This window comes from Kogia breviceps, chromosome 2 (assembly GCF_026419965.1).
Source record: "Kogia breviceps isolate mKogBre1 chromosome 2, mKogBre1 haplotype 1, whole genome shotgun sequence".
Classification (NCBI taxonomy): domain Eukaryota; kingdom Metazoa; phylum Chordata; class Mammalia; order Artiodactyla; family Physeteridae; genus Kogia; species Kogia breviceps.
Window position 1 is genome coordinate 19432628 of NC_081311.1, and position 15817 is coordinate 19448444.

A 15817-nucleotide genomic window follows, 5' to 3' on the forward strand; every position below is an offset into this window, starting at 1 on the left:
GCCTCTCTTCAAGAAAACCTGCACTCCCCCAAATGTGAGCTTCTCTCTCCCTCCTCAGCCCTCTCCCTATTGGTGAGGTAGGCTCCAATGGGGCTGGGGGCTTGGCTGGGAGGCAGAGAACTGAAAGTGGAAAACAGCTCTCAGGAGCCCCAATATTCAGTTATCCTCTAAACTCAGAACCAGAGGTGCTTTGAAATGGGGATAAAAACGCTATTTACCCCGTGGGGTTGTTGTGAGGATTAAGTGAGTGAAACGGCAAGTGCCGAGCACGCGGTGGCTGCTACAGAGGTGTTTGCATTACTGTCCTCACTGGAGCCCTGGCTACATTTCCGGACTACTGGGGAATAATATCCTGCTCAGCATGACCACCAACCTGCAGTGCAAAAAGCCACCTCAAATACAAAGCACAGTGTTCAGTATGGTCACAGCCCAACTGCTGGCGTCTGCTTTCACTCATCAGCGCAGATGTTAGCGCTAGAGAGATGGCAGAGGTTACTAAGGGTCAAACAGCATCGTTAAGAGATGGGTCAAATTCTGTACTTTTCACACTTCCAGCAGGTGGGAGACTAAAATATAATGCTGATGTGATTGAAGGAGTTCTGGGAAATGTGAGGAGCAAGAACCTAGGGGGGGGGACCCTTACCCTACCCTGTCCCTTTGCAGCAGCCCCCCGGGGCTCCAGGGGACACAAGTTAAAAAGCAAACTAGCTGACTGGATCGAACATTACATGCTCTTAACCTCAGATGGGTTTTCATTCTGCTCTACTTTGAGCCTTATAGTTTTTGAAATTATAATGTATCTTTAAAAAGCACAGCAAAATGTCCATTGGCAGTTGAACGGGTAAAGAAGATGTGACACATATATACAATAGAATATTACTCAGCCATAAAAAGCAACGGAATTGAGTTATTTGTAATGAGGTGGAGGGACCTAGAGTCTGTCATACAGAGTGAAGTAAGTCAGAAAGAGAAAAACAAGTACCGTATGTGAACACATATATATGGAATCTAAAACACAAAAAATGGTACTAATGAACCTAGTTGCAGGGCAGGAATAAAGACAGAAAATGGACTTGAGGACATGGGTTGGGAGGGCGAAGCCGGGGCGAAGTGAGAGTAGCATCGACATATATACACTATTGAATGTAAAATAGTGGGCTGGTGGGAAGCAGCAGCATAGCACAGGGAGATCGACTTGGTGTTTTGTGATGACCTAGAGACGTGGGATAGGGAGGGTGGGAAGCTCAAGAGGGAGGGGATATGGGGACGTGTATGCATACGGCTGATTTGCTTTGTTGTGCAACAGAAACTATTGTGAAGCAATTATACTCCAATAAAGATGTATTTTTTAAAAAATCAAAAATAGAGAAATAAAAAAAATCAACAAAAAAAGAAAAGCACAGCATAGGGCTTCCCTGGTGGCGCAGTGGTTAAGAATCCGCCTGCCAATGCAGGGGACACGGGTTCGAGCCCTGGTCCGGGAAGATTCCACAGGCAGCGGAGCAACTAAGCCTGTGCGCCACAGCTACTGAGCCTGCGCTCTAGAGCCCGTGAGCCACAGCTCCTGAGCCCACGTGCCACAACTACTGAAGCCCGCATGCCTAGAGCCCGTGCTCTGCAACAAGAGAAGCCACAGCAGGGAGAAGCCTGCGCACCACAACGAAGAGTAGCCCCCGCTCGCTTCAACTAGAGAAAGCCCGCACGCAGCAATGAAGACCCAACGCAGCCAAAAATAAATAAATGAATAAAATAAATGTATTTTTTTAAAAAAGCACAGCATAGACCAAAGCATTTCTGCCCACAGACAAAAAATAAAAGATGACCCCCTAATGTCAGGGCAGAACTTCCCTTTAGCAAAGGGACTGGACAGAGGCTGGCTGGAGTGGGGTTTATCCCAGACTGGACTGGTGTCTGGTCCAGTGTTCCCAGCACACCCGCAGGGTTGCCCTCTTGCAGGCAGGCGTCCAGCACAAGAACAACCCGGTTACCCCCCAGTTCTTTTACTCTCAACCCAGCGTTTAATTCCTGGCCATTTCACAAGAAGCAGGAGGGCTTTAGGGGTGTCACCATGCATAGCAGTGGGGTGAGATGTCAACAAGAATTTTGAAGCCAAAGCTGTTTATCTCACACTGAATCTGACCACACATCAGAAGAAGGACAGCCCTGCCCTGGTACAAAGGCCAGCTGCAGCTCTGGCCAAAAGCAATGCATTTCTGACCTGCTATTAAACTGTGAGAGGAGCATTTAAAACAAGAAAAACATATACATATACAATACTATATTTGATACATACACACACACACAAAAAAAAAAAAAAAAAAAAAAAAAAAAACCAAGAAACACAAGAGTTGATACCAAGGACTTAAAATGAAATAAGATTCCATCAGTGCCTCATGTAAAATTGGATACCAGGTCCAGATTATCCCCAAGTTTACTAACACGCACTGAACATTTCTGCCAAAATAGTACGACCCACTCTCAGCCACACTCAATCCAAGCCATCTCTTGACCCCCGCTAACATTTCTGTGACTTCTGTGACTGCCCTGAAGGAATGGGAACCCCAACACCCCAACTCTTCAAGGCTGCCTGCCAGAATCAAAAGGAGCTGTTCTTCTTTTTAAAGCTACAACGAATGAATCCGGTTGGGTTTTTTTTAGCTTTATCGTTTCTCCCCACTTCCCACATTACAAAAATAATTCCTGCTGGTAGTAGAAACTCGAATTCAGAGCCATGAAACAGAAAAAGTGAAAATCCTCTGAAATCTCAGCCTCCAGAAACAGCCGCTATTAATAATTCGAGAAACAAGAGTGTCACTTCACTTTTTTTAATCTAGCAAAAATATATGGAACCTACATATTTTAATAGATATTAGTCAAGAAATGGGATTTTGGTTTTATATCATATGCAACAAAATTAAAATGTTCAAAAACACTGCCTTGTCCATGACTTAGAACTTTGAAAATAGTTGAAAAGAAATTTATCTAAATGAAAGGTCATTAGTCCTTTATGGTCCTGGTCCTCACAAATTCATATTTAGGGAAAAAGAGCTGGTAAACATCTGGCTGGGTTTCAGGTGGAAAGTCAAAAGCCCAAAACTAGTTTAAGGTGAGTTACCAGGTGGCTGATTCATGGGACCAGCTACCTAATTTGCAGAGCTCAGTGCAAAATAAAAATGTGAGGTCCCTTGTTCAAAAATGATTAAGAATTTCCAAACAGTGACAAAGGAGCATAAAGAAGCATAGGACCCTTCTAAGCATGGGGCCCTGTGTGACTGCACATGTCACATGCCAATGAAGCCGGCCCTGCCTACGCACGTTAATTTAACCATATGATTACCAAATGTTTACTTTTCTTTGTATTTTTAAGGCTTCAGATCTATCATGTTTGCCTTTAAGACCATTCATCCTGTTTTCTACAAATGTTTGCCATTCTCTAAAGAATGAATGAGAATAAGATGAGAATAAGGCCAGGAAGAATGTTGAAAAAAACAAAAAAAAACCACCAGTATATTTTTAGCTTGACCTTGATTAAGTTATATGTTTTCTGACGTATTTTCCAGTCAAAATTCATTGGCTATGCAGCTAATATTGGAGAAACACAAAACATTCTGGAATATCGAGTTAGCAAAAGTAAAATCTTAAGCTCCATTTCACATTCAAAAATCTATGTTCGGGCTTCCCTGGTGGCGCAGTGGTTGAGAATCCGCCTGCCGATGCAGGAGACACGGGTTCGTGCCCTGGTCCGGGAAGATCCCACATGCCGCGGAGCAACTAAGCCCGTGAGCCATGGCCGCTGAGCCTGTGCGTCCGGAGCCTGTGCTCCGCAACGGGAGAGGCCACAACAGTGAGAGGCCCGCGTACCGCAAAAAAAAAAAAAAAAAATCTATGTTCGAGATTATTTACAACATGAGATCATTTTCTAGGATAAATTTTGTAATATGCTTTCAGCTTTTTAAAAACAACAAGTTATGTACTTCCTTTCCTATACTCCAATAAGCCATCACTAAACAGACTTCCCCTAAAAGCAAAGAAAACCTTATCACTTGAGAGATTAAACTGTATAAAATTAAGAATTCTCTTTAGTCCCTTTAAAGTGCAACAGGTTCATTTTTCAACAAAAAAACCCTGCTACATAAAATAGTCATCCTAGTGCCTCCCTGGGTCATTTAAAGGTATTTCCATGTTTAACATGAGCTGGGTCATGCATAAAAATAGCTTGATCTTTAATACATGATAAGAATACCAAAAATTCCTTCTAAACTTCTATAAAGGGCTCACAAAAGCCAACCAAAGGCCTGGACCACATTCCTCGGCAATTATCAGTATGAGGAGGCGGCAGAGAAAGAGGGGCAAGTAGTTTGTAAAAGGCCTCAACTATACCCAAGCCTCTTCATTTAAGAGAAACAGCTGCAGAACCTTTTCTCTCCCCAGCAAAGGAGAATCCCTCGTGTTCCTGAGGGTTACCCTTCAGACAGACAAGCTGGACACATTGTCCTGAGATTCTCCACCTTTCAGCCCAGGAGAGACCAGAATAGCTGTCCACACCCAAACCCGCATTCTGAAGGACTCATCTGGGAATCCCAGGGAGTGCGTTCAGGCTTCTCCTGGGCTTCAATAGAGTCGCTCAATGAACACTGCTTAACCAGAACAGCGGCTTTTCCTGGGGGAACGTCAGAAAGAGGATGAGAAGGGAGGCAGGCCTGTGACTGGCCAGCCTCAGCTCCCTTCTCAGGGTCCAGGGCTAGTCCCAGAGACCCACAGATGTTGCCCATTCCAGATGGAGGAGGGAGACAACTCACATTGCTTAAGAACGTACTGTGCCCCAGAGCCTACTCCAGGTGCCCTATGCAGAATACAGTATCAATATTAACCTGCACAAAACCTTACCATTTTGCGGATAAACAAGCTGACTGTGGCTAGTAATGCAACTTGCTCTAAGTCACAGGGCTACAAACAGGCAAAGCCGGGCTTCAAGATCTGTTCAAGCGAAATCGAAAAGCCCCCGCTTTTCATCAGTGGTGAAACCCAATGTGGGGCTTGCCCAGTGCAGGCAATAAGGCAGGGCTTTGTCTCTAGAGAATTTAAAACAAAAACCATGATTAGCAGAGTAGCGTAGCGGAAGCGTGCTGGGCCCATAAAACAAAAACCATGAAAAGTCACCTGCTTTTTCTTATCACCAAGCATCAGCAATTCTAAACAATGTCAGGGAAAAGTTATTCCTCCTGGAAAGCATATTTTGCTGGCTTAAGTTCTAAAATACCCCTGCAGTTACTGCTGAGTTTGAGTAATGCATTTGTAAGCTTCAAATGAGCATATTTATATTATTTATCCTTTGATAAACATTGTACTTACATGAAAGGTAATTTGGAGCATCCCTAGCTTTGCAGTTGGCCCCCATCCATGCAAACCAGACTCCTATTGATTTCAAAAATAAATTCATAATAGGTCAGAATCTTTTGATTCCAATTCAGACGCAGTCCATGTCTCCAATCCCTGCAGTACTATATATTCCTGTGTTTAAGTCGACTTAAAATAAACAGCGATAGCAGTGCTTGTAAAAACGAAGAAACAAAACTTGAGTTACTTCAATTCAGTCACACTACGGGACCACTTGGAGCTTTTGCTCGTGTTTAAAATTCAAAACAGTAAAACAACAAACTGCAAGATGTGATCATTTTGCCTGGAAGCATAAACTTTAATTCAGATGTGAAATATCTTATTAAATTTGAGTAGTATCTTTAAGCTTTAAATGTATTCTTTTTCAATCTTTCATTGTTTACAAACTAAAGAAAACAATCAAGAAAATAATGACTACTGATTACATGGTTTTTACTGAAAATAATTTTGTCATTCAGAGGATAGGAATGTGAAAAATTATCTGCTGCAGATGTCAGACATGCTAGGTGAGCTTTCACTGCACTCCATCGAACTGACCCCCTCAGGAAGAACAAGCAACCTTCTAGGGCCTGCAAAAACCAGCGTGTGACCTGGCCAGGAGTCCAGCTCTTTGTCCACAATGGTGAAATGTGAAATCCAGCTGGTTTTCCAGCAATGCCATGCTTCTATTCTCTCTTGTAAGTAAAGAATGACCTTATGAAGGAAGTTATGATTCTATAATGATCCTATCTTTGACCAAAACAAATATTTCATGCAAAAATGGATGCTTTTCCTCAAATTCAAATATTCCCCAATTTTTCTCAAATACAAAAGACCATGAAATTCCTGTTTTCAAGCACTGGTGGCACCGACATTGACGACCCTTTCCCAAACCTCCACTCTCTCCCCATCCTGCACCTCCCACCTCTGCACTGTCCACTGGGCTTTTCCAAATTGTCTATAGTCAGGCAGCACACAATTTTTATATTTGGGCTCTTATTTGCAACTACTCAATTCCCACGCCCAAGATGAAACATTTCCTAAAGACAAGAACCAGTCACCATACCCTTGCCTGTCTCTTACACAGTCTTGGATACACTGTAAAAGTCAGTGGCCCATTTTTACTTATTTAACACATACTAGTACAGTGCTTACTATAAGTCAAAGAACTGAACATAAATTTATTGTTGGAGGTGCAAATTTAAATAACAAAGTGTTATACCTATTACAGTAGCAAACCTAACATATACCATACAATCCAACAACTGCACACTTGGGCATTCCTCACAGAGAAATGAAAACTTACGTCCACACAACAACCTGTACACAAATGTTCACAGCAGCTCTACTTGTAATAGCCAAAAATTGAGAAAAGCCTAGATGTCCTTCATTGGGTGAATGGTTAAACATCTATGCCATGGAATTCTATTCAGCAAGAAAAAGGAATGAACTGTTGATAAACTCAAGAACTTGGGTCAGTCTCCAGGAAATTAATGCTGATTGAATAAAGCTAATCCCCAAAGGTTGCAAACTGTATGATTCCATTTATATAACATTCTTTTTTTTTTTTTTTTAAGGCTGCACCACACGTCTTACAGGATCTCAGTTCCCCGATCAGGAATCAAACCCATGCCCCCTGCAGTGGAAGTCTGGAGTCTTAACCACTGGACCACAAGGGAAGTCTCTAACATTCTTAAAATGACAAAATTTTAGAAATGGAGAACAGAGTAGTCTTTGCCAGGGATTGCTGGAAAAGGAGGGATGTGGGTGTAGTTACAAAAGGGCAACATGAAGAATCCTTTTGATGATGGAGCTGTTCAGTATCTTGACTGCGGTGGTGCAAACATGAACCTACACATGTGATAAAACTGTACAGAACTAAATGCATACACACATACAAATAAGTACACATAACACTGGGGAAATCTGAATAAGAGAAGTGGATTGCATCAATGTTAATTTTCTGGTTGTGATATTGTATTACAGTTTTGTAAAATGTTACCATTGGGGGAACATGATAAATGGAACATGTAACATGAGAACTCTGTATTATTTCTTACAACTGCATCTGAATTTACAATCATCTCAGAAAAGTAGTAAGCCAACAAAAATATCTCAAACTCATAAGATTTATTTATTTAACACTTATAAGGAGCTTACTAATTGCCAGGTAACGTTATAAGCGCTTAAATGTTAACTCCTTAACTCCTCCTAACCACCATAGGGTGTCATGACTATTACTTATTCCCATTTTACAGACAGAAAAAACTAAAGTACAGAGGAGTTAACTAACTTGTCCAAAGGACACATAGCAAGTAGGTTAACTGATTGAATTGATCCCAAGGCAGGCAATTAAGATCCAAAACTCTGGGACTTCCCTGGTGGTGCAGTGGTTAAGAATCCGCCTGCCAATGCAGGGGACACGGGTTTGATCCCTAGTCCGGGAAGATCTCACATACTGCAGAGCAACTAAGCCCGTGCGCGCAACTACTGAAGCCTGCCTGCCTAGGGCCCGTGCTCCACAACAAGAGAAGACACTGCCACGAGAAGTCCACGCACCGCTCGAAGAGTAGTCCCTGCTTGCGGCAATTAGAGAAAGCCTGCACGCAGCAACGAAGACCCAATGCAGCCAAAAATAAATAAATAAAAAATAAAATGTTTTTAAAAAAATATCCAGAACTCTCCCCTCAGAGATATTTGCATTTCACCCTAGAAGTCTGGGGACCACCAAGCAAACTAGATCCTGAATGCTGACAGTGGCTCTTCCGGAGGATTCCCCAAATCCAGGCCAAAAGTTTGACAAATCCTTCTGACCATAAAGACAATCATAAACTTCCCATGCTGTCAACTTTAAAGGCAGTACACAGAATTATCAGATTCTAGTGTAAAAATCTTCCACCGGGTGAGAGGATGAGAACTTTTAACACAGGAACAACTTGCCACCGAGTAAAATCTACTCTTCCCTTTGTCACTTTTGCCAGCAGAGGTTGGAAAATGGAGAGAAGAGTTGGGCACATTTGGGAGCACATTTCAGGGAAAGAGTGAGGAGCTATAAAAAGCAAAATGTACCTGGGAGTAGATGAAAGAGGAAAGCTGAAACAAGACCATGTGATTGAGTCAAGCTCCACACACCCTGGCCCCAGCTCTCGCAGCCCTGCTGCCCTATCTCTGGCACCGTGTCTTTCCTGGCACTCTGGGAATGGCCCTCGGTGAGCTCCCCACCTTATGATCTTCAAGCCCACCGGCCCTTACAAATGCGAGCCAATGAGGACCCTGGCGATTGAAACCCAGAACCTATGTGGCATTCTAGAGTTGCACGTCTGTAGCAAGGCAATCTGTCTTGGAAGATTTTTAGATTATCAAGTGGGGAAAGCAGGAATGTCACGGCCTCTGTGGGTGGACATGGGGACATCCATCAAAAAGACAGCTACCATGAAACAGTCTCCCTTTCCCTCTGGAGCGGCTCAGAGCTGGGGTATGTGAATGTGCATGTGGGTGTGGACATGCACGCATGCATACAAACCAGTTATTTTAGCAGAGAAATCATTTCCCAAGATTCAGTGCTAGAAAGGGCAAAGGGAGGGCTAGACCCAAACTTTTCAAAAGACAGACTCCCAACCAGAGGGCAATGTAACTTAACACTAATCGTGACAGCTCTGGCTCAGAGTTCCCACTGGGTAAATGATGTGAACAGTATGTTACCCGTGGTCCAGGCTGATACGATGCACCATTCAGAAAGGGGGAATGAGTACCAGACCTTAGGGGCCAGACTTGATTGGTTTCTAAGGCAAGGGCTCATAGACATTCTTGGGTGAGCCTTGGTTCATCAGTTGATGAAAATTAAGCCCAACTATGAATTCTGGGCTGGAAGAAGCTAAGAGAAAATAAAGTTCTTCTCAATCTGTGATTTTGAGAAAGAACAATTGGGAATGGAGTTGGAAAGGGGCACAGGAAAACGGAGTCTCAGCTCACTCTGTCACAGATAGCCCCAAATGACTCAGATCCACGTCAGTTTTCACATTTAAACAGCATTTCCTTTGCAATAAGGATCCAAAATTTTCTGCTCCCAATTAAGAGACAGGTAAACAAAGAGATCATTCTGTGGCCCACCCTCCATCCCCACTTCCTGCTTTGGTTGCTGGCATAAAAGTACTGCACATGATACTTGGAATCTGTGTCAGCCACCCTGGGAAGAGGAGGCCACGGACATGAGAATGAAAACACCATTGCACACGGAGAGGTGGAGGGATGGAAAGACCCTGGGGTCCCTGAAGACCCTGTTGAACCACTAAAGCAACCCTGGGCCACCTGCCTCTAGGCTTCTTGTTAAGAAGATGATAAATGTCCCTCTGGTTTAACCCAGTGTTTGCTGGGTTTTCTGTTGTCAGTCGAACATTTGTTAATTGGCATAAAGCTCCCATAATGACTTTGCTCAACAACTGTATTATAGCTTCCAATGTCACATTCCCTAACTGGCCCATGGCTGAAACCTGTAGATCTCTTGATCCTTGTTATCTAAATCTGAAGCTCCCAAGTAACAGAATGTAGCACCTATGAACCTAGTCAGCATTGTCACCTGGACATCGGGGGTTAGTGCCAAAGGCACAACAAATAAACACAAAGACATGGAAAGGAGGGGGAAAAGGAGACTGGAGAGTGGGGAAAAACAGGAAGGGGGAAGTATAAGGGAAGAAAGAGAGACAGGAAACAAGTGCGCTTTAAGGATGTGCATTATTATTTTTTTTGAGGGATGCCCTCACACTTTCAAAATCAGCACACTCTAAGTAAAAAACCACTGTGTGCCTGATCTCCACCACCACAGAGCTCTGGAAAGGCCAGATCCCATCAGTGGAGCCCCTTGGCCACATGGTGTAGACATGTGAATGACCGATGGGCTTCTTGCACTGCCTGTGCATGACTTGGCGGGGCAAAGCATATTTTACATTAGCTTAGGTCCTGACATTCTATCGTGTTCCCTGTCAAGAGGCCAAGTAGTTCTTGGAACCCTGCACACCAAGTGACATATAACAGAACCCTAGCAAATGAGATGGCTATTTGCCAAGCGTCCTTAAATTAAAGGCTCCTCTTACCTCTCCCACCTCCACTGCAGTGGTCTGGCTGGCTGAGCTGGGCACAGAAGTCCACTAAAGAAAGGTCATCATCCTTTGCCAACATCTAAGATACTTTTCAAGGAGGCAATGTTGCAAGGTGTGGGGCTATTTGCCATTAGGTTGCCGTTAGCGATCAGTATCACCAAGTTAGGAACTAAAAGTGGGACAGAGTGAGGCACCCAGGTCTCGATGGAGCACAGCTGGGGGTACAGCCATCAAAATGCTATTTTCCCTTTCTAGCCACTGGCCGTCTTCAGTGAACCTTGTCCTGCCACCCCCAGGGACACTCTGTCAGGCTGTAAGGGGAGAACCTCAAAGGCCACCTCACATGACACTGCTCGGAATGGCTGCAGCCTGATGGCCAGCTGGAGTGTGTGTCTCTCCATGTGTGTGTCAACGCTCTCACAAGGACAAGCGGTCCTCACAGGCCGGATTCCTACCAGGCGACTGCCAGTGAGGGCATCTCCTAGTGCTTTCCTCTCTGCCCCCTCATCCCAGGTGCTGCCATCTGCAGCCTCTTCTTCTGGGGCTCCACTTACTTTCCCAGACCATCTCCTGTATTTATTGGGCACCTTCTGTATGCTCAGAACCATGCAGGGCATTATGCAGCTATGTCCGGAATTTTGAGGCAAAGCCTTTGCCCACAGGGCGTGCCACCTATAGTTTAAGAAAAAAGGCCTTTCTTTTTTAATGTGAGGGAATCAACGACACAGTCCATTGTTTGGTGGTGTAAGAAATACATTGATAAGGAATTCAGAGGAGGAAGATGTCCCAGGAGAAAGGGATGGTCGCTGAAGACTTCTTGGAAGAGACAGGACTTGAGCAAATGCTTGGAGGATGGGTGAGGGCCAGACAGGGAGGAAAGAGAGAGGGGGATGGTGATGGCAGAAGTGGGACAGTTCTGTAAGTCCCTGGGCTCAGGGATCAGGACACAGCCAGCATGGGTGGCACCCAAGGGGGTAGTGAGAAGTGAACTCACAAAGATGGGATCTGCCACACATCTGGTGAGCTTCACCCAAGCTAACAAACAACGCATCATCTTTCTGTCCAAGAACACTTCTGTATTCCCAACACCAGGCGTGTGCCTGACTCACAGTCTGTGCTTAATAAATGCTGATGAATCAACGAATAAAAATTAAGTACCCTCAGCCGTGCTGGAGGCCCCAAACCAAGAAACCAAACAATACCTAATAGCAGGGACTGCAAAGTCAAATGCCCACAGGACCAGGCAGGCAACAAGCGTAGCCAGCTAGGAGTGAGCACTGGGGGTTACTTAAGAGGGGACACCCATCTTCTGGGGGGACAGCCCCCACCCAACTGCAGCCCAGCATCACTGCCAAGGTACGTGAGCCCTGTGTTATCAGATCTTTTGACTGTTATGAGAAATCCCCCATTTTTTGGCAGTAATTTTTTTTTAAAAAACTGTGCAGTTCACACAAAACATAATTTGGAGCCATATCCAGCCTGTTAGTGACCTCTGACTATCCAGGATAAATTTTCTGTTCAAGAAGTTTATAATCTAAAAAAGTCCCCAATAGAAATTATTCTACAGTGACAGAGGTGAAAATGGGGTTTCCTTTGGGAGCGGGGGCCTATGGACGGGAACAAGCACAGGGAGGCTAGAAATGTCCCATATTTTGATCTGGGCGGTGGGTTATAAGAGTGAGGACACATTTAAAAACTCATCGAGCTGCAGATCAAAGAGCTGTACCCTTTACTATCTGTACTTTTTAACTCGATTTAAATACAGAGTCCCCCAAATCTGAGTAAAGCGCTCTCTAGAGTGTGATTTCGGCGAAGCTGCTCCTTCCATCTAAAATTCCCTTCGGCCCCTCCCTCTTTGCACCCTGCTGCCGCCCTGCCTATCCAATAAGAGGTGGCCCAGGCAGAACTTCTTCCAGGAAGGCTCTCCTATCTCAGGCAAGCCCAGGTCTGAGCTGGGGTCATCTGGCTACTCCCAGACACAGCCCAGTGACTGTCATCTTCACACCCCACCCCCAGCAGCTGTCACCTCCTTGTCTGCCTCCTTGGGAGCTCCCGAGGTCGTGGAGACAGAGGCTGTGTACTGTTCACTGGGGTCCAGGCCTAGCACACAGTGGGCGTTCAGCAAGTGTCTGACATTATAGCTCATCCTCCGTCCGGCAATCAGCAAATAGAAGGATGCCTCCCAGCTCACCCCATCTCTATGTCCCTAAAGAGACTGAACATAGAATCTGGAAACGTGAGATCTGCAGAAAAAAGCCAGGAGACTAGCTGCATCCTGGGTGGGAAGGTGTGGGGGTGAAGAAACACATGCATGTAAGGATTTTAAACGTGATTCTCTTGCAACCAGCTGTGGTGACTTCCTACTGAGAGAGGAAGTGGGTGTGTGTAAGATTATTAAAGTCACCTCTCTTGTTGAAGCACCTCTAGGCCAGGGGTGCTCAAACTTTAGCGGGCAACAGAATCTCTGGAGGGTTTGTTAACAATAGATTACTGGGCTCACCCCAGAGATACGGATCAGTAGGTCTGGAACAGGGTCTGAGAATTTTGATTCCTAACTAGCTCCCAGGTGATGCTAGTGCTGTGGCCCAGAGACCTCCCTGGGAGTCGCACCAGACAAGACCACAGCTGGGAAGTGTGAAACATCACGATGCATCGGTGTTCTTTCTTGCACATTTAACAAACTTTCATTAAGTCTCTACCAGGAGCAAAGCCATATAGAAGATGTAGACATAATTAGAACGAGTAGCTGTCTTCTCACCTTTGGTCACCAGAAAATGGACTGCTACTCCTCTGTGCCCTTCACAAGATTTGCTGTTGAAGCAGAAAATGACACCAACTTTTTTTTTTTCAGCCACTCCCCAATGCTCAAATGGTCTCAGGTTCAAACTCCTGACTCTGAGACTAAAGTTTTCAAGGTCCCCTCCCATCAGTGAACTCATCTGCTTCTCCAAGTGTCTACAATTAAATGAGCGATTTTCCTGGGTCTCCCTTCAATATATCACCTCCTTCATTTAACCAGAAGAGGAGTTGGTTATAGTTTTTTTGTACTCAGAGCCAGACGCAGGGAAGATGAATTTCCCTGGAGACCAAGCCAGCAGAGGGTCTCCGGAAGAGTCAGGGGGTAGAGGCAGTCTTCCAGCAGACAGGCAAGCACACTTCTCTGAAATAGCACCCTCTCCCTGTCCCAGGCAGGAGCCACATTCTGACATATTCAGTGACAAGTGAGTGCCTGGCATTAAATCGAAATGGCCCACAGTATGGAATGCCCGGGCAGCATGCGGTTGGATTATTTACGCCCTCTGCACTTGTGGAAGCCGAGATTTAATTATTTATCTCGTGTTAGATTTCCAATCCTGGGCTTCCAGTCTACAGATGAATAAAGCACCTCAGTTAAACTGCAGGGGGACTCTGGGTCACCACTCAGCAGGGGCCAGAAAACTTAGCAATTTCAGCACCCTGGGATATCATCTCACTCTCTAAGGATGTCCTCACGAAATTCGATCATGTGTGGAAGAGTTTTAAGAGTGCTTTGAAGTGACAACTCTGAAAAATTCAATTCTGTTCTCTCAATGACAATGTAACTCAGGAGGTAAAGCACAATGTTTGAACCGCGGACATGGCACTCTTGCTGAAATGTCTTTCCTGACACTCTCCTGCCTCGTGGTAGGAGGCCACTGGCCAGACGTACTCTGATTCCTTGGGTAGAAGGTATTTCAAAATTGTAGGAATTCTCAAATTAAACGCCCGTCAGCTTCTCGTGGACCGTGATTAAAATGCAAAACTAAGGTCTGTTCTAACAGAACGAGTTCTCTTAGGGTAAGATCCAGTTCGCCGTTGTTGAAAGGACTATGGCTTGGAAGTTACTTTTTAACCCAAACCATCCCCAGCTCTTCACTTCAAGCAGAGCAACTCAGAATTCAAACCTCAACTCTTCTCCATCTGTCTGTCCCTGCATTTGTAGCTTGAATCCAATCTTCTGTTTCAGTGAAATGGTTAGATTCCCATTTTGCCATGTTTCGCTCTGTGGCAACAAAATCTCTTTTCACATATAATTCTGGAAGGCTTCCAAGGCCCTGCACAAATTTACCTACTACTTCATCACAGTCTTCTTCCCCTTCAAGGGGCTACTCAAGCTTCCAACACAAGGGCCAACCCAGCACCAACCAAGATGACAGCCAAGATGACAGCCCCTGGGGATGGAGTCAGTTCATTAATAGGAACAGGACAAAAAGGTTCTAGACTTTACTGTTTGCATGGCAGAATCATCTTCTTTTTGAGGACCACCCCTGCCTTTTGGTTTTGGTTTTATCCCTTGGTTCTCCCAAGACACAGGAAGTTGCCCTTTTTGTGTGTTTCTGTGTTTTGCATCATCAGGAGAAGGATGGTTACAAAAGTGTGTGGCACACAGCAGGTGCTCAGTAAATAACTCTGCATGAATGACTTTCTACCAGAAAACACCCAGCCTGAGGGCCAGATCGAAGCACAGGGGAAAGTCACAAGCTCTCACGCCACACAGATGAGGGCTACTTCTCTTGGCTCTGCCGGACCCAGTTACTGAAAAGAGACTTAAGAAATTGAAACTTGAGCCAAATATATAACTGGTTCATTCTGTTGTACCAGTTAAATGGGCTAAAAAAAAACTACACAAAAACAGTCAGTTTATAAGAGTAAGAATAATTTTTAGTCTATTCTGATGTTGTACCAAAAACTCCACAGAAACCCTATAATCTAAACTATAAGTAATTAGTATGTTGGAAATAGTTTTATATACCCTGATAATCTTATGTATACTTTTTCACCTTTAATGAATCACAAAACACAGAGTAAAGTATTTTATTAAATATCTGACAAAAATAGAATATACATCAACAATAATATATACAACCCAAACTCTCATATTCCTTTGGTACTTTACTTTGTAAAGAAACAACATGTCATTTAAAATGAGAGTTTCACTCAGGCAAGAAAGTAATAAAATCAAACAGACAGAAACAATCTGCCAAAAGTTCAATTTTTAAATGGTCATAACTGAGATGGACAAATACCTAGTAACATACAACTTGCCAAAACTGACCCATGAAGAAATAAAAAATCTGAGAAGACCTATAAAAAGCAGGAGATTGAATCATTAATCTAAAACCTCCTAACAGGGCTTCCCTCGTGGCGCAGTGGTTGAGAATCCGCCTGCCAATGCAGGGGACACAGGTTCAGGCCCCGGTCCGGGAAGATCCCACATGCCGCGGAGCGGCTGGGCCCGTGGGCCATGGCCGCTGAGCCTGTGTGTCCAGAGCCTGTGCTCCGCAATGGGAGAGGCCACAACAGTGAGAGGCCCGCGTAACGCAAAA

General features: G+C 44.5%; 1 protein-coding gene across 5 annotated transcripts in view; it reads right to left on the reverse strand.

Annotated features, from left to right (window-relative positions):
- The window catches only part of RBM20 (RNA binding motif protein 20), a 209131-nt gene that overhangs the window by 144217 nt on the left and 49097 nt on the right, over positions 1 to 15817 (reverse strand). The window contains exon 1 of one of the 5 annotated variants that reach the window (XM_067024695.1): positions 4888 to 4947. The exons of the other annotated variants lie outside the window; for them this stretch is intronic. The gene's annotated coding sequence lies outside the window, so the exon portion shown is untranslated. Of the gene's footprint in view, positions 1 to 4887; positions 4948 to 15817 lie in introns of those variants that run through there. 5 annotated transcript variants of the gene reach the window in all.